Below are 20,019 nucleotides of genomic sequence, written 5' to 3' on the forward strand. Positions count from 1 at the left end.
GATAAAAAGGCGTGATCGAGATCAGCCTAGTGTCTGAGGATGCCACAAGAGAGGGCCATGTAGCACACCATGTGCCAGGAACAGAGAGATGCACAAACATCTCCTGGGGCATGCTGCAAGCACCACCACCACCAAACGGCAACACGCTCCCTCTTCCCACATTTCCGTGCACATGTAGCAAACATACAAAATACGAAAAACACAACTCACAGCAAGCACAACTGGGGGTAATATCAAAACAAGTAGTCCCCCAGCAAGAAAATAGTCTCAGGAAGGGGGGCGCACAGCAACTGTGCTCTCATGCATGTACTTGGTAGAGCGCTTTTGGGAAAACTAGTGACGCCCATAGAAGCCCTGCAAACGCCACAATACTTCACCTCACTGATCATTGGACCACTTCACAACATACACTGATCTGACCAACCTGAGCCAAAATGTCGGAAAAGGTCTGAAAACTCCGTAGTAGGATAAGATGGGGGGCTCAATGGCTTATAAAAATAAGATCTGTCTCATTAATAATGTTTTTAGCAATCAACCTTACTCCTCTAATCATTGAAAGAAGTATCCAACAGGGGTCATCTTCTGATACCTCACCAGATGGTGACTGGTAGGTTGATGGAATCAAAATGCTGTGGTAAAATACAGATTCTTAAAAACCATTGGGAACTGAAAGAATGTACTTAGCTGAGTTAACAGTCAACAAAGTTCTTATTTAAAAACAGGTAGCCGCAAGGCCAAGAAAATGCACCAATGCTGACTTGTCAGCAACTGTCACAACCCTCAGCGCCTCAGCAACGTCGGAATCCAGGAGAAGGCACTGGAGTGGATCATCTCCTTCCTCGCCGGAAGGACACAGAGAGTCCGCCTCCCCCCGTTCAGATCAGAAGCCACCGAAGTCATCTGCGGCGTTCCTCAAGGCTCCTCGCTCAGCCCGACCCTCTTCAACGTCTACATGAGTCCCCTCGCAGCCATCGCACGCCATCACAACCTCAACATCATCTCCTACGCCGATGACACACAGCTGATCCTCTCCCTCACCAACGACCTCGACACCGCCAGAGCCAACCTACACGAAGCGATGAAAGAGGTAGCTGAATGGATGAAGAACAGCCGCCTGAAACTGAACTCGGACAAGACGGAAGTCCTCATCCTGGGATCCCCACCCTCCGCCTGGGACGACTCCTGGTGGCCCCCGCCCTAGGCAGCGCACCCAAACCAACAGACCACGCACGCAACTTGGGCTTCATCCTGGACTCCTCGCTCTCCATGACCAGACAAGTCAACTCCGTCTCCTCATCGTGCTTCAACATCTTACTCATGCTACGCAAGATCTTCCGGTGGATCCCCACAGAGACCAGGAAGACGGTCACCCTGGCCCTCGTCACCAGCCGACTGGACTACGGCAACTCCCTCTATGCCGGAACCACCGCCAAACTCCAGAAGAGACTCCAGCGGATCCAGAACGCCTCAGCACGACTCATCCTGGACATCCCCCGTTGCAACCACATCTCCGGACACCTGAGAGACCTGCACTGGCTCCCGGTCAACAAGAGAATTACCTTCCGCCTCCTCACCCACGCACACAAAGCCCTGCACAACAAAGGCCCAGGTTACCTCAACAGCCGCCTCAACTTCTACGCTCCCAAACGCCAGCTTTGATCGACCGGCCACGCCCTCGCCGCCGTCTCCCGCATCCGAAGAGCCACCACAGGGGGAAGGTCCTTCTCCTACCTCGCCACCAAGACCTGGAACTCCCTCCCGACCCACCTCCGCCTGACCCAGGACCACCTCGCCTTCAGGAAGCAGCTCAAGACCTGGCTGTTCGGGCAGTAGCGGACCCCCCATCCCCTAGCGCCTTGAGACCCTCCGGGTGAGTAGTGCGCTTTACAAATGCTTGATTGATTGATTGATTGATTGATTGATTGATTGATTGATTGATTGATTGATTGAACCCAAGGAAAAAGAAAATTATTGAACTTGCGCAAATGGAAGGTGGAAAAACACTGCGGGCCCTCAGCAAGGGGTCCGCTTAACAACCACAGCCCTCAAAGAGGAGGGAAAAAGGTTAGTGGGTGCGTCGTTCCACCATGTGGTCGAGCCCTTCCATGTCAATATCACCCTAGAACTAAAAAACGCAAACCTTCATGAACCGGTCAGAAGGAACAACACAGCTAGTAGAGGAGGGCAGGCAACTTCCAAGAGACCCATAACTAGAACCACAGTGTTGCAACAAATGTTATGTATATTTATATGGTTATGTACGATCTTCCAATTATGGAAGGTTCCACACTTTAGTACTACAGAAGAACTACAGAGTCTAAAGAAGTTCACTTAGAGGGAACTACAGCACCTTTGTAGGGATCTCTTGTACGTTACCTACAATTACACCGAGCAGTACACATGAACATGGACAGCATCCCACATGCACTGGGACAGCTCCCTTTTGCATAACACATGGTACCAGCACATGAGCACAGTAAGCTCCAAAGCATCAGCCAGGTCATGTTATGTTTGTTCTTTAATCCTGCATGCCAGACGGGCAGACAGGCTTTGCTTGTCCCAGAAAGAAGCCCCCGAGAAAACAAAATGCCCTATGCACCTCCATATATGTAGAATAAGGACCAAGATCCAACCCAACAAGATAGAACAACACAGGGTAGTTGTAAACATTATCCGATATGACACCAACCCAACAGATCTATAAATCCTAACTGAACCCACTGACATCCAAATCGAGCTGGTCAGGATGCATAGGAAGGGCCACATAGGAGAAGATATCACATGGGCTGAGATTTCCCGGAGAAAAGATTTTTGGAGCTGGCAAAAAACCCCACCGCAGTGCACAAACACATCCGCCCCAGCGTCCATCTGTGTACTGAGAGTGGCGTTTAGTGTAACCAGGGCGGTCTTCTTAAACAACAAATGGTTTCCCAACATGGAATTCCTATGTGTGGCCAGTCAGCTCAGGGATAGCAAGGGGAATGGGTTGTACGGGGGAGGTTTGAATGCAAGTATGACCACCACATGTCAGGAAATGTGGGACACCGATGTGGGTGTACTCACTAGGTTAGAAAGGAAAGGATAACCCCTGATTGTATGGAAACTAACACTGTATTCCTCAAGTTTCAGAGGAAAAGAAACACTTCTGATGGGAACGAATGCTAACTGTGGAGTGATATCATATAGTTTAGATATGCATTGGGACACCTCCACGCTGATAGATTACTACTAGCAATGCAACGAGTATGCCTACACTCAGCTTGCTCCCGGAGGGAGCGAACTGCATTCCCTGGCCACAATGCACACTCCGACATTCACTCCTGGAGAAGAGCTATCTTAACAGCACCTGTTAACTAAAAAGACAACCTTGGTGCACCAAGCGAATGAAAGGAGAGCAGCGGACTAATTTGGCTGGGCACAAATTAAAGACATTCTAGAAGAATTTAGGCTGTTTAGGAAGCAGAGCTGGGGGCAGAGGGTTAAATACCCTTCTTTACCCTCCAAATAAAAACAAATACCCACCGGTTACAAATAACCTTCTGGGAGATGCTCCAAATGATGAACAGCCTTAATTTTATCAAGGAAGAAATGTAGGCAACCCCCCTCATGGTAATGAAGCACAAATTGTTACTGGACTTAATGACTACGATGGAGAGAGGGGCCTGTGCAAGATCGGAGCGACTTGCTGTACGTTTATCCCAGGGAATGACATGGACAATGGGACACTGACGCTTGCACTTGAAGCACTGTACCTTCTACAAAGAAACATGTGTGCAAAGAGGGAGGTGCCCCTGATCAGGAGTGGTTTTCGAATTGGTTCTCATGGCTCCCACAATGGATATTCAGTTTATGTAAATCAGTGATGCCAGTTATCATTATTTTGCTATTGGCATGTGGGATTATACAATTGGGGATCACCTTTTGTAAAAACTCAATCCTCAAACTGAGAAGAATGCTGGTAAATAGGAAGGTAGCTGTTGTCAAAAGCGAGCATAAGGAACAACAGACCCCAAATAAAGTAACTGTCAAAATGCATGAGTAAGGCAGTGTAGTTGAAGAATCAACTAGAGGGAGGAATGTTAATATGGAAATCGTTGCATTCATCTATGAAAATGAAATCTCGTCCTTATAACAAAATCCCCCATTGCGAACTCCACATCAACATTGACTCTAATATGTAGTCAAGCAAGCCCTGAGACCAAGGTCCAGGGATTGCTGATTGATACGTCACTGCTTGGAGGGTGAGTAGCTTGCAGGTAAATGCTTGGGCAGGAAACTCTTGATCACTTCCCTTTAGAAGTCCAGCAACATTACAATGGTCAAGGGAGATTGCCCCGATACAGCACGCATGGCTGGACAGGGCACGGGCACTCCTAAAACACCATAAAAAGTCAGATGCTACATGAGGTAGGAACACATAGCCATTGAAGACCTTGCGCACGCAGTGAGCACACACTCCCTATCCTGGACATCTGCATACGTTATCCATTGGCTATGTTGTGTCCACGTAAGGTCGAGACCCACCTGTGATAACCATTAGACAATTACTTTATGACTCCAAAGTCAGCAAATAACATTCCTCTCAATATATGGTATGCCAGAAACTTTTATAACCCAGAAGGATATATGCTGATTGTAAATTGAGAAAGGCCTCAAACTTTGTGCCTGTAACTGATCTTACAGTAGTAATGTTTAATAAAACAAACTGTCCCTGTTTTGCTAAATACAGCTTCTCTTCTGTATTTAAGGGATTTCTAACTGAAGTTCGATAGCCCCAATACAAAAACAGACTTTATTAACTATAATAAAACCTTGCCCATGTTAGCCTGTGGTGCTACCATAATAGGGAAAAACAACTTTGGCTGTTTTTCCTTTTACGTTGTTCCCGCTTTATATAATAATGTACCCTGCCCTTGGGGCACCGAGCACAGACCTTAGGGGTGACATATACATTATAAAAAGGTAGTTTTGGACATTGGAAGTACTTTTGATGCTAAAAGGCTGGCCTGGCTTCAAAATGACACCAGCCACCACAGCAGTGCACATGTAGTGCATTAAGTCCACTGGGGTCTCTAAACCTACATGCACTACCTTATACTAAGGACTTAGAGGTAGGTTGTCTTTGCCAATTGAAATTATACCAATTATCATATACCTTTAGAGGATAGATACCTGGCCCTGGGCCTGGTTAGCAGAGCCCAGGGTACTTTAAGAATCAGTTTTAACCACCATCATCAGTCAAAAAAAATGGGAGTGCTCAGGCAAAAAGGATGACTTTCCTACACAGCCTCCCCATAGATGAAAGGTGATGAGCAACTAATCTACCCCCTGGTAATCCTCATCATCTAAGGGGAGGCAGTCCCAGGCCTAAGTATCACTGTGCAGTCCATACCCTGTATGGACAAAGACCACTTCAACAATTCTGGTTTCTCCCCTCTCACCTTCATGTGCCATCTTACAGGGCTGTGATCAGTCTGAATGTGGAAGTGAGTACCAAACAGGTATGCTGCCAGCTCTTCTTCAGGGAGCAGAACACTGCTAGACTTTCCTCTCAATGCCACTCCATCTTTGCTTTCTGGGGTGTAGTCACCTGTTAATGAAGGCAACTGGTTGATCTTGGCCCTCTTCATTTACTTATGCCAGTACTGCCACAATCCCTTGCTCTAAGGCTCACCATCTACAAGGGTGGTGGAAGCATTGACTACCACTTTGCATAATTAAAGAAATCCGCCAGCTTGGCTGAGATCTCTGTGCCATCAAAGGGGTCATTGACATGACTCCCCTGAGGGAACTGAACATTTGTCGTGCAGCCACCATGTTTAATGTGGCCATGCAGCACACTTTTCTGTGTATGAAAGTAAACTCCCAGAGCTGGAGTTTTTATTGGTCCAGACAGACTGGGAGTTTTCTCCCAGGGTGTGAGGGACATATTATTTTTCTGTTTGGGACTGCAGTCTGTCTCTGACCGTCCTGCACAGAAAAAGGGTACATCAGACCGTCTGCACTAAGTAGAGCAGATAGTCACTGGCGTAGCAAAACTTGTGGGGGGCCCGCTGCTAGGCTCCTGGCACTCAAGAGAGGCCTCCTCCGGACTCAATTAGGAGCTCTCCGGCCAGAGTACTGTACTGAGTGGGTCCCCTGGAGCTTAGGGGGCCCCCGCACCACTGGTGCTGCAGGGACCTGTGTTACTCCACTGCAGTTTTTGCAACTCCACTGCAGATCGTCTGATTTATTTCCATCAACTGCTCCAAGTCTGTCAATGTAAGGCCTCAGAGGTGGAGCAGGTGGGGGGCACCACTTCCAAAAGCATGATAGTCCAGCCGACTTTAAATAGAGAAGTCATACAATCAGTCCGACAGATAGGGTATTCTGCCACGTTTGAGTCTGAGCACATTAAACTGTAAATGAGGCCCTATGGCCCTGATTTAGCTTTGGCAGTTGGATAAAGTACAGTTACAATGATGGAATAATTTACTCCCACCACAGCAAGGGTACTCAGCCAGTCAAATTTAGAGATGTTTGCTGGCCCACAGAGAGCTCTTGCAATCTACAGGAACCAGTTGCGGTGGTTTCTATAAATGCTTTGAAAGTTTGACAGACTGAGCTTTAAGTCAAACTTTCAACTTGTGTTTTTTTTATTTTAACAAACAAAGTGCAAAAGCCTGGTTTTGTTTTTAAAAAAACTTTTAATGACCCCTTTGCCATGAGAGTTTTTGCCCATGACAGGAGGGTCATTTTGTTATGTTATGTTATTTTAAATTGGTACTTGTAGAGCTTGCAGCTACTCAGGAAGTGTGATCAGCTTTTATACTGCGCCATACTGGCCGGGACGGACAGTGAAAACCTTTAATTTTTCTGCCCACTCTAAATAGGATTGGTGGAAAAATGGCAAAATCTCCGACGGCCATTACTCTGTTAGGCCACCAGAGGTGGTCTTTGCTGTTGACATACTGAGGGTCCTCCCAAATCTAAATGACGCGGGCAGACCTTCAGGCGATGGAAGGGGTACTCCGTCGCCGTTGCGATGGAGTACCCTCTCCGCAACACTCTAAGGGCCTCATTTATGAAAAGTGACGCTTCGCTGCGAGAAAACAACGATGCGTGACTTTTCATTGCGCCCTCCTGGCGACACCAATGATGCATCATATTTACAGTATGACACATCATGTCACAAGGAGTTACAGATATGTCAGTATTTCTGACGTAGCTGTAGGTGCAAAAATGACGCATTGCTGGAGTGTGTCACAAAAGTGATGCAACTCCAGCAAAGGGTCATTACACATGGGCAAGTTACACATGGGCAAGTCCCATGTGAAATGTTCCTGCTTCAGTCTTACGCCTGCCATGAGGCAGGCGTAAGATATTGATGCATTTGCGTCCTAGAAGTGGTGCAGTGAAATCTTATAGATTTCACTGCTTCACTTCTATGACCCTTTCTTGCGTCAGAACACCCTAGCTGCATACATTATATCAGGCGCAGGTATAATGTGGTGCAGGGGTTTACAAAGTGACGCATCAACCTAGATGTGTCATATTGTAAATATGGTGCAACAAGGCTCATTTTTTTACGCTGCTAATGCGTCACAAAAAGTGACGCACCAGTGGCGCATAAGTGATGCAAGAGCTCATAAATTAGCCACTAAATCAATCCCTAAGTTATTATTGACACATGATTACACTATACCAGCAGGAGCTTACAACCAATGTTCCTTCTGAATATGTTTCTCTCTGGGTGGTATTTACATGATTTTGTGAACAAATTTTTCGGATTGTACACACAACTGCGTGATACGAGAAAACATGCTTCCTGTTTTTCAAATTTCTTTCTCTTAAAATAGTTTAACTGGTACATTTAACATTTTAAAGCACATTTTCAAACACAAGTGTGTAAAACGCATAGCTTTCACAATTAGGTTTCGGGTGAGATCTCATGAAATAATCCACTACTTCAAAACCTGTGCATAGCCATGTGTCACGAGAGCAATCCTAAATGGAAGAGCATCCTACTGTCTAGCAGTCCTATAATTAAGATACTCTCAAGGGTTCCTTGACACACAACAGCATGTGTTGAAGTCTATCATCAGTACACTCTTCTATAATACTAAATGTATCAGTTAAAAGGATAGGCTGGCTTGGCTTTGATAGTATTCCACTACCTGACTCACAGTTCACACCTGCTGGCATATATTGCATACACTGAATCCCCTTAAAAGAATGATGCTTGCTGCTAAATATGATGCATTCAATTTCAAAGTGAAGAAATTTCAGGGTCATTTGAGCATTTGCATGGCATGTGCTACACTCTTCTTTAACATATGTTAAAAACAATTAAAATGCAACAATGCACTTGTGCCATCTAAACTATCTTATGGCTAAACTTATTTATGACTAGGGGTTTAGTAAATGGAGTACACTGCACACCAACTATAGTCTTGAAAGATTAGTTTGCTTCAACATTAACACATTACATGCTGTTAGATGTGTCAGCCTTAGAGTGATCTTCCCTCAAATCTTTTTGCCATACCCCTCAATTTTTTTAATCTTTTTGTTGATGTCCTTAGGATCCTGTGCACTTTACCACAGCTAACTGTGCTAAAGTCCATGTGCTCACTCCTTTAAATATGATAAAATGGGCGTACACCCAATTGCCACATTTAGTTTACTAGAAAAGTGGTACTACACGTATCCAGGGCCTGCAAATTAAATGCAACTAGTGGACCTGAGGCACTTATTGTGCCATCAACTTATGTAGCCTTTTTAAAAATGTCTCAGGCCTGCCACTGAGACCAGAGGGTGCCATTTTAAAATGCCATTTTGACCTGGCGAAATAAACCTTTTGCCAGGCCTAAAGCCTCCTTTTTAGGTCTCGCGACCTATCGATGTGCGCAAGCGCATCGAGCGGAGCGAGTATTCAAGTGGCGAAAACATCATGAAACCAAAGGGCTTTCAGCCCCGCGGTTTTCATGCAAATCACGTGAACCATGTGATTAAACATGCACGCGCATCTGCAACATTTCTCAATCACCCTCCCACAGGCACGCCCCCCCACCAGGCTCTCCCGCCCCCATCAGGCTTCCCTCCTAATCCGCCGCAACATTTCTCAATCACCCTCCCACAGGCACGCCCCCCCACCAGGCTCTCCAGCCCCCATCAGGCTTCCCTCCTAATCCGCCGCAACATTTCTCAATCACCCTTCCACAGGCACGCCCCCCCACCAGGCTCTCCCGCCCCCATCAGGCTTCCCTCCTAATCTGCCGCAACATTTCTCAATCACCCTCCCACAGGCACGCCCCCCCACCAGTCTCCCGCCCCCATCCGGCTTCCCTCCTAATCCGCCTCCCCTCGCTCGCATTCCCGCCCCAGGCTCTCCCGCCCCCATCCAGCTTCCCTCTGCCATCTGCCTGCCACACTAGAGCTGCGGACGCCTCAATCTCCTCCCACCTCGCATGGCCATTCTTTCTGCCCGCCAGCACTTCAGTTCCGCCCTGTCTAAACCATGCCTCCTTTCTCGTCGTTGCCTCCCTCCTAAATCTTACGTGGTTGTCAGCCGTCTCTCGCCACTCTTCGTCTTTACTTTTTTGTCCTGATTGCAGCCCAGCCTCTCGCAAGCCCAGCCTCTCGCATTCCCAGGCTCTCCCGCCACCATCCGGCTTCCCTCCTAATCTGCCTGCCTCCCCTCGCTAGCATTCCCGCCCCCATTCCGGCTTTTGCTTGTCGCGTCGCTGCCTTTCACCTTCCTCATGCTGTATTACTCGCATTACTTTGAGCTTAAATTATCCACTGCTCTGCACTTTGTTTGATATACCACGAAGGCGCAGACAGACTCTCCTAAATCTTACGTGGTTGTCAGCCGTCTCTCGCCACTCTTCGTCTTTACTTTTTTGTCCTGATTGCTATCCTGAAACTCATGGATTTTGAAGTAGATAACTTTATTGTGCTTCATAGTCGAGCGTGACCTCTCTCCTCGCCAGATCACGGCCAACTGATCGGACTAGAACGTCTACCTCTCACAGTAACAACAGAACATTAATTAACAAAGCTGTAATGAGATGTCCCGCCCCCCCACCAGGCTCTTCCACCCCCATCCATCTTCCCTCCGCGCATCTCCCCACCAGGCTCTCCCGCCCCCATCCGGCTTTTGCTTGTTCTGCCAGAGGTTGTGGCGCCAGGAAGACCGCGTTTTTTTTTTAATTGCTCAGAAAATCAGTGAGTTGAATTTGGGATTGAACAAGAAGCATCTCTGTTTCGTGCAGATTTGCGATCACGTTTAGCTCATCAGAGTAATCCTGCTTGACATCGGTTTGACTATGGTTGCCTTAACAGTTGGTATGAAATCCTGGCCCCATTGCGCGAAATAAAAACGTTCACACACGCAGCAGCGCACTGAAAAGAGCATTGATAGAAGATCTTTTCTTTCCCTGAAACGGCAGCGGTCGAAGTGTGAAAATAAAGGTATGGGATCGGGAACTATAATCTTCAATGCTTAATGGGCAGTGGGGTCCGGGTCAGTGGAGGACTGAAAGGGGCAAAATATCCTGCCATTCTTTATCTGACCTTTCGTCTGCAGCTTACGACAGATATGTGTTTCACTCGCTTGCTCAAGTGATAGATTACACCCCGTATCCGCCACACATGTAGTAGTGCAGAATCCAGTGCACTCCTGACACGCATCGCCCCGTACTCCCCATGGACATTTTATTATGCTCTTCACCACGCATCCCTTGGTGCACGCCATCTTGTTGTCTGCCGCTCCATAGCCTTGTGTGCCTCATGCTGCTCTTGGTTATCTTTTTCTTTCACTCCTCGTGCTTGACGCATGTGTGGTAATAATATGCTGGCATACATGCAAGGGCTTACTTGTGTTTAGTTGGCCTGTGTGCATGCTCTCTGTACGTTTGTATCAGCATATGTGCCCCTATGTGTGTGCACTACACAAAAGCCACATATATTGGATATGTTAATGTTAATTTGCTTCGTTTTATTTTCCTCTTGTCTTTTTTTGTTACCTACATTCACATGTTCACGGACTACAGTTGTTGGAATAGTTAAAATCACCTCGCTGATATTTTGAATTCCCTATGGCTTTTTTTCTATTCTTTTAATTAAAAATGTTCGAACTTTAGTTGCTTATGAAGTGATTTTTTTTAATTAAAAACTAAAATTGCCATTTTTATTGCCCTTCTTCTCTGTGTTGTACCGCTGAAACAACCTTCTTTCACTCCAAAGGCTAGTTGCATGTAAAGTGTTGTCTCCGTTTATCTCCCTTTTTTAATCCATTTTCATACGACAATTTAATCACAAGCAAATGCACTGTAATATTCACTTCACTACCGGTTTGTTACCTGAGGAGTTGTCGTACATCTTTCTGTCTCAAACTACTGCCTAAATTATTTTGTGCATTTTCCATATAAAAAAATATTCAATTTACCATTCGGTGTGCCAGCTGAATTTGTTTCCATTGTCTCACATACCCAACATTGACTTAAGATACTGGTTTATTTTTACAACAATAAAGATGTTCCTCGCATATTGATAAAGTACCCTGAGCAAAGTTGTATTTACTATCTATCACTCTATTACTGCATTTGCAGCTTTTATCTCTCCTCCTCTGCGAGCTTTCCAATCGTTCCTGCCCCCCCTCCCCCATTTCATTTGTTTCCTGTCTCTTCATTGCTTGCCCGTCCCCCAAACCCTGTGCCTTGCTACGGTTTTCAGACTGCCGATTCTGCTGTGAAACCACTGTTTTGCCCTGCCTGTGTTTATGCTGCATGAGTTGTTTCTAACCCTGCAACAACCTTAATTGCTGGGGGTTATATACAAGGGTATGGTCGGTGCTTAGGGGCTACATGTCTGTGGCCAGCTCACCATGATTAAAAAAAAAAATATTCATTAAAAGGGAAATCACCCACGCAAGCCCACTATCACCCACGCAACACCACACTCACCCACGCAACGCCACTCACCCAAGCAACCCCACTCATCCACGCAACCCCACTCATCCACGCAACCCCACTCATCCACGCAACCCCACTCATCCACGCAACCCTACTAATCCACGCAACCCCACTCACCCACGCAATGCCACTCACACACGCAACACCACTCACCCACGCAACGCCACTCACTCACGCAACGCCACTCACACACGCTACGCCACTCACACACGCTACGCCACTCACACACGCAACGCCACTCACACACGCAACGCCACTCACACACGCTATGCCACTCACACACGCAACGCCACTCACACATGCAACACCACTCACGTTGCCAATAGGTCTCGCAGTAGGAAAGTTGGAGCCATTACAATTGCAAATAACAATGCCTTTTATTTCTTTTTCATTTTAAAAACATAAAGGGCTTTTTTATTTACAAAACCAATAGCTCCAACTTTCCTACTGCGAGACCTATTGGCAACGCCAGTGCTTGTTAATACATGTATGTGACCCCTATGGTAGGCCCTAAATAGCTGATAGGACAGGGTGCAAAGCGTTTCAAAAGTTAGACATGGACTGTTAACTTTTACATGTCCTGTTAGTGAAAAACTCTTATAAACGTTTTTTACTGCTGCAAGGTTTGCCTCCCCCATAGGATAACATAGGGTTAATTTATTATCTTTAATAAGTGATAACTTTCAATTGGTAGGAGGTAGGAATGTTGGGTTTGGTGTCTAAAGAATTGTAAATTAAAACCCTCTTTAATAGTAAATTGGATTTTTAATCACAATTCTGAACATTTCACTTTTAGAAAGTTGGCATTTTCTTATGCTAACCATTTGGTGCCTGCAGCCTGTATCCTGGGTGACATGACTAGGTGTAACTGGCAGTTGGTCATGGTGTATAGCTCCCAGACAGTGAGACAAAGGGGAAATAGTTGTTGGCAGGATGGGCCATCTCAGACTTGATGATGGGGAGGAGATGTCACCTTCCACACTTGCACAGCACAAAGCCTCTGTCTCTCTCAGCACAGTCACAAAGCTTTTCAACACAAGTCTTTTGTGTCCCTAGGCAGGCTGGGATCAGGGCAGGGAGGCAAGAAATTTCCAACATCTCTGGCGGTGGAAACCTTCAGAACCTTCTCCTACTTCAAAGCTGGCACCAAGTATACATATTGGACACATCCTCGACATGGGACCTCGCAAAGATTTGTAGGCCAGGCTTTAAGATACTTTATTCAGCAGGCCTTATTGGTTCAATGTATCCAGCCCTCACTCCATCGTGGTTGACTTTGTCCCTCTTAGACCTGATAAGATAACCATGTTGATGCTTTGTGTTTTTATATGGTATACTTACCTAAATCTTTGAAATAGTATAACCCCAGTTCTGCATTTTTGTTGTCAAATAATGTATTACAATTTTCTCTACTTTTCTAAAATTGTTTGGGTGTTTTATGGTGCTGTATTTTCACCTTATTACTGTTCGAAGTGCAGCATAAATACTTTACACAGTTAGGCCTGACTGATTTTGTGCCAAGTTACCAGAAGGATAAGCATAAGTTAATTTACTGACTTTTGTAGTTCACCCTGACAAGGATTGTGGGTGTTGCTTGAGAAGGACATTTACCCCCCAATCAAAGACCCAAGTTCTCACCTCAAAGTTAAACTTCTTTGAACGCCATCTACCTAACTTGAAATATGCAAGCTCTGGTTCCTACAGCAGGAGTAAGATGCGGGCCTCAAGGATTTGACAACTGGGCCTACAATGGGTAATATCCACAATTACTCTTCTTCACATTCACAACTTGCATTATTCACTATCAGGAATGCAAAACAACCCCAACTTCTTTTAAATGTACGCAATTGTCTGAAAAAATGTTTACAGAACTGACAAATAAGCACTGGCAATGCCAATTGCTCCGACATATGAATGACAGTGCACTGTGTTTCATTGATGGGTATAGGACCTCAATAAGTCATCATACATGCTCTCTGTCACTACTCTTTTCACTCATCCATCAAATCATCCATGCATTCATCCACTGACTCATGCTCGCATTTAACAGTTGATCAAACCATAATAAAACGCACACAAACACAACAGCATATGTACGATAAATTAAAGTAGAAAAAAGTAAACATGCTGCCTTCTAAATACTTCATATGCTTGCACTCACAAAACTTGACACTGTAAAGGGTATCCGTTTTGCCGAGGTATTGTAAATTGTCTATTGTTGTTTTAAAGTTACAGCATGGCCAAAACATTTGGAACCAGCGTGCTGGTAATCTTTGAATGGTAAAACAAAAGATTGAAATGAATGGCAAGCAAGTGACCAGTTAGAACTGCCTGTACTATCCTCTTAAGAAATATTAAAATAAGCAGAGAAGAAGAAAATAAAGAAAGGGGAAATATGAATTAAAAAAAGGAGAAAATTGAAAACTAAAGGAATATCTTACCATCCCCTAATACTGAAATACACTCTTTTTCCGATGGAGGTACACATTTGATCCGGCAATGCTGTCGTTCACAGGGCAAAAGAGACAATAATTGATATTACACCATTACATCATTTGTGTAATTATGTGCTGTTCATGGTAAAAATTTTCATTTTCGATAATTCGTGGTTATCATCTACAGGGAACACACAGAATCAACAGAACATTAGCGGCTCTTCTTTGAATGCATTGTCATGCCAAAAATTGACACGAGAATGAGTCTTGTGCATAACATTTAACAAAATGATGGATTAGTATTTTGCATAATTACACATAATTTTGCCATAATTTTGCATAATTAAAGAAAAGAGAATTGCGCAATTGTGGAAACCTCTATTTTACACATGCATTTCAAAATAAATAGTAAAACCCACTTGCTTTGTCATAACCTTTCATCATAAACAGATCACACTGAAGGAATCTGACTTAGTTTTTCCCAGTGACCCGATAAGGCCTCCTAATATTACCATTGGCTTGACACTAGCTGCGACCAAGGCTTACTGGGGTGGGCATGAGCTGGTAAGAAATAGCGTTGTTGGTTGAGGGGGTTGCAAACCATTCTCGACCAATAGCCACAATCCGTGTCAGGGTGGACCAAAAAAATCTCACTAAATTAACCTCTGCTTAACCCTCTGGTAGCTTGGCAAAAAAAAGTAGTCAGGCTTAACTTTGTTGAAGGGGGCGGATAGATCTAATAAAATCAACGCTGCATTCCCACCCTTGTCAGCTACCATTCTTATTTCCTCTGGGGCTACCAATAGGGCTGACTCCATAAAGTGATTTGCTCTAAGGCCATACTGCGAGGAATGAAGAATATGATTTGAATCCCCAACAAATTGAATTTCCTCATTCATAACTCTTTCCAGCCCCTTAGCTGGCAATGGAAGGATAGGCCGATAACTTGTCACATCTTGGAACTCTAATGAGGGCTTCTTCACCAGAGGGAGTATTGAGGCTTTTTTCCAGAGAACTGGAAACTGACCTGCAGTCAAAATTGTATTTACTGGTTCCATCAGTTAGACAGACACAGTCCTGAAAACCTCTTGTAAAACATGAGGAGGGCAGGGGTTGGAAGGAGCCCCTGACTTTGTGGAGTTAATGTGATGTATTACTTTCTCCCCAGAGAGAAGGGTACATGTCTACCATGGTGGAGATGGAGCTATGTCCACCAGCACAAGATGTATTATAATTGGAGGTGAAATCCTGAAAAATAGATAACCCTTGGCTTTAAAAATACTCCTCCAATTTGTTGTAGAAGGATGGATAAGGATTAAAAGTGCTGCCATTGCCTAAGTTAGATAGATATTTGACTTTTTTAAATAGCTCTCTAGTAGGGACTGTGGTTGAGATTCATTTTGTCGGTGAAGAATTTGGATTGCGCTGCAATAATTAGCGCTTTATACTCATTGAGAACGACATTCTTTCCTCCACCTGCACTCTTGATATCTACATTTCCGTTTTTTAGTCCCTGTCAATACCAGAGGCTGAACAACTCTTCCTATGACTAGTTATTGCTTTTTCACGGACTAGCAATGACTCTGCAGAGTCTAACCAATTAGCATAATTTGTTGCTGCAATTTTAACTTTATTGTCTAAGACAGAATGAAAGAATCTCATTTAATTCCCCAGAATTAAGGTTTTTCCAACGGCAGATTTAGAACATAATGGGGAAGTTGGAACTGGAACCATTAGTAGAGGGAACTTTAAGTGTAAAAAAAAAATGGGCTTATGATCTGTCCATCCTAGAGGCAGGAATTTTTCCGCCCGGTAGTCTGCGCACGGATGGGCGTACCTGAGGCGGGCCCCCGCCCTCCTGCAGATGGATAAATAGAGCGGGAATCCAACGAACCTTCCTCTTGTTCCAATGCTCTGATGGCTGCACCACTCGTCGCTCGTGAGCCCTCTAGGGAACAAGCTGCAATTTTGAGAACTTGTAATCTTTGTTATTTCTCTTTCAGTGTCAGGCGTGTGGAAGATCGAGTCACCCTTGCGGATCAAGTCGGACGGAGTAACCGAAGTCATGCCTGGCAAGAAAGCGGGAAAGAGCTCCGAGATGGAGAGGATGCTACGCACCTTGGTGAACCAAGTAGCGGTGATGGACCGAAAGATGGGTAAAGTGGATCAGCTCGGTCGTGGCTTAGCGGCCATCAGGAAACAGATGGCGGCCCAGAATGCCCCCTCGGGGCGGCCTAAAAGAGTCATAGGACCGGCCTTGCCGTATGTCGCCCCAGGGGGTAAGGGTAAGAGGAAGAAGGGGAGGGCAGGTTCCAGTGAGGTCCTAGTCCCAGAGGTAACTCCATCGAGCCCAGGCGCAGACATCCCCGTCGCGCCGGTAGATAGCCCGGTACCAGGACCGGATGGGGGTTTGCCAATTCCCGTAGTGTTCACGCCAATTGGGGATGACCAAATGCTCCCTGAACTGGCGCTTCAGTTAGCGGCAGTATTGCCATGGCTAAAGAAAGGTGCAGGGGGATCAGTGGCTGTGGGAGACCCGGCTGAAGAAGCCAGATTAATTATTGAGCAGTTGCGGCAGTCAAGGGATGCCGGGACGGCGAATGTACCTTCTATTCCCCCGCAGGTAGCGATGGGGGTCACGACGGACGGTCGGGCGAAGACAACGGACACGGCTGGGAAGACGGCTGAAGCCGGTAAGAGAGCGTTGCCATTGGTGGGGGAGGGTCCAGTACCTTCAAGGCGGTAAAGTTTATCGCAGCACATTCCCATGGCTACGAAAGAGATGGTATGGGGAGATAAGTACATTAACATGTTTTCACTTTTGACTGACCATTGTGAGTTAGAATATGCAAAGACCCAGAAAGATTTGTGGCACCCCAGTGTATGGCGGCCAAGATGGCGGAATTCAGGGTCGATGAGACCATGGTGAACTGGGTCAGGGCCTTTTCTATTTTTACGGCAATTATTGGTGAGCGTAAACCAGAAGTGTTGACTGACTTAGCATGTTATCAGAACAGGATAATGAATTTCCATGCAATGTACAGGGGAAATGAATGGAAGGGTTATGATGTTACCTTTAGAAAAGCGAAGGAGTTTAACGAGGCCTTGACATGGGATTGTCTGGACACAGTGTCATAGCATGCTCAGCTCTTGCCGGGACCTGCCGGGAATGGCTTTTTGTATGGCTTCAAGATCCCGGCGGGAAATTTCGGGGGAGCCCCTCTTGTAAAAACCAACTGTCTATTCAGCACAACCCGGCGGTGGCCGCCAGAAAGATAGCGAAGGAAGTCAGCTTGGGGCGAGTAGAAGGGCCATTTGTCTGCCCGCCAGTTGCGGAATTTGTGTGTTCTCCTTTAGGAGTGGTTCCGAAGAAAGACCCGGGGGAGTATAGACTCATCCACAATCTATCGGCCCCTAAGGGGGCCTCGGTAAATGAGGCTATTGACCCCGAGGTATGCTCAGTGAGATATGCATCGTTCGATGACGCAGTCGTCCTGTTGAATCGCCTGGGCCCCGGTGCATTGTTAGCAAAATCAGACATTGAATCTGCATTCAGGTTACTCCCGGTACACCCTCAGGACCAGCGCCTGCTGGGATTCACGTTTCAAGGGAAATATTACATGGATAAATGTATGCCCATGGGTTGTTCAATTTCATGTGCCTATTTTGAAATGTTTAGCTCTTTTTTGGAATGGGCGTTCACCGAGGCCACAGGGCATAGACAGGTGATGCACTATTTGGATGATTTCCTTTTCCTAGGTCCGGCGGGCGCTCAGGACTGTGCACAAGCGCTGCAGGACTACTGCACATTCATGCAGGAGTTTGGGGTCCCATTGGCGCCAGGTAAGACGGTGGGGCCATCTACCTCACTGGAGTTTCTGGGGATTGAGCTAGACTCAGTGGAGGGGTGTTTCTGTCTGCCAGTTGAGAAGGTGGCCAAGTTCAGGGCTTCCTTGGTACAATGTCTCCGTAAAGATAAGGTGACCCTACACCAGTTGCAACAGACCGTGGGTCAGCTTAATTTTGCCTTAAGAGTGATGCCGATGGCTCGCCCTTTCTCACGTTCCATAGCACAGGCTATGGTGGGCCTTAAGGAAGGACACCACCGCACTCGACTGTCGGAAGAGGTTCGCCAGGACATGCGCATTTGGTTGGCATTCCTGGCGGATTTCAACGGTCGAGTGGTGTGGAACAAACCCCCAGCCTCGTCGGATGAACTGGGATTGTGGACCGACTCGGCGGGGAGCGTGGGATTTGGCGCGATCTTTGGAAACCGATGGTCGGCACAAACATGGCCGGCGTGGTGGCACTCAAGTGGTCTAACAGGTAACATTGGATTCTTGGAGCTATTCCCCATTTGGGTGGCTCTGATGGCATGGCCGGAAGACTTTAGGGACCGCTCAGTGGTGTTTTGGTCAGACAACATGACAGTGGTCGAGTGCATTAATCACCAGGCTGCACGCTGCAAGTGGATCTTAAGACTGTTGAAAGAAATTTTATTACGATGCATGAGATTGAATGTACAATTCAGGGCAAGGCATGTGCCGGGTGTACTGAATAATGCAGCTGATGCACTCTCTCGTTCACACATGCAGGCTTTCAGGGGTTATCTACCCACAGCGGAACTAGTGGCGGCACCTTTCCCCGAAGCACTATGGCAGATCGGTGCCCCGGACTACAAGACCTCGTGGCAGCCAGTTTAGCGCCCAGGACGAGGAAAGCTTATGAAGGAGCTTTCCGTTCATACTGCGCCTTTTTAGGGCCGGTAGGGGGGCATAGCTGGGGGCGGGAAGAGTCCTTCCTCCGGTTTCTGGTGGCACTTCAGAAGGAAGGCCGATCGGCGTCAACCGCCAACAGGTATAGGGCTGCCATATCATTCACGGCGCAGCTCCACGGGGTACGGGACCCAACGGGTTCATTCTTAGTCAGGAAGGCACTCCGGGGCTGGCAGCGCCTGGAGGGTCGCAGACAGGATAAAAGGCACCCGATTGGGTTAGACAGATTGTCCTTGCTACTAGCGAAACTGGATGAGACATGCTCCTCGCCCAGTGAGGTAATTCTGTTCCGAGTGGCTTTCGCATTGGCATTTCATGGGGCTATGCGGGTAAGTGAACTCGTGGCGAGGAATAAGAAGGATATGGGGGGAGGTCTATGCAGGGATCATGTCCAAATAAGTGGCGATTCTCTGCTGATCTCGATAGCCAGGTCTAAGACAGACCAGGAGGCTTTGGGGAGTAGTGTGGTGCTCCAGCGCGCCCGGGGAACCCCGGTTGTCCGGTAAGATATTTGGAGGCCTACATGGCACAGAGGTTGGCAACGTTGGGGGGGGGGGACCCTGCTTAGACACAAGGACGGCACCCCGCTGACAAGATTTCAATTTCGGAGGGTGCTGGCAATTACGATTGCAGTGGCGGGCTTGAACCCGTGTGATTTGGGGACCCACTCATTCAGAATAGGGGCCGCTACGGAGGCTACGGCTCGGGGTCTGTGTCCAGAGGAAGTGAAACAGTTAGGCCGTTGGTCCTCCAACTGTTTCAAGAGGTATGTGCGACTGCACATGTTGTAAAAGACTGATGAAATGCACTCACGCTTGTTGTCTTTTGTTTGGATTACAGTTTCGCAAGCCTGTG

Source organism: Lissotriton vulgaris, chromosome 9, assembly GCF_964263255.1.
Source record: "Lissotriton vulgaris chromosome 9, aLisVul1.2, whole genome shotgun sequence".
Lineage (NCBI taxonomy): Eukaryota > Metazoa > Chordata > Amphibia > Caudata > Salamandridae > Lissotriton > Lissotriton vulgaris.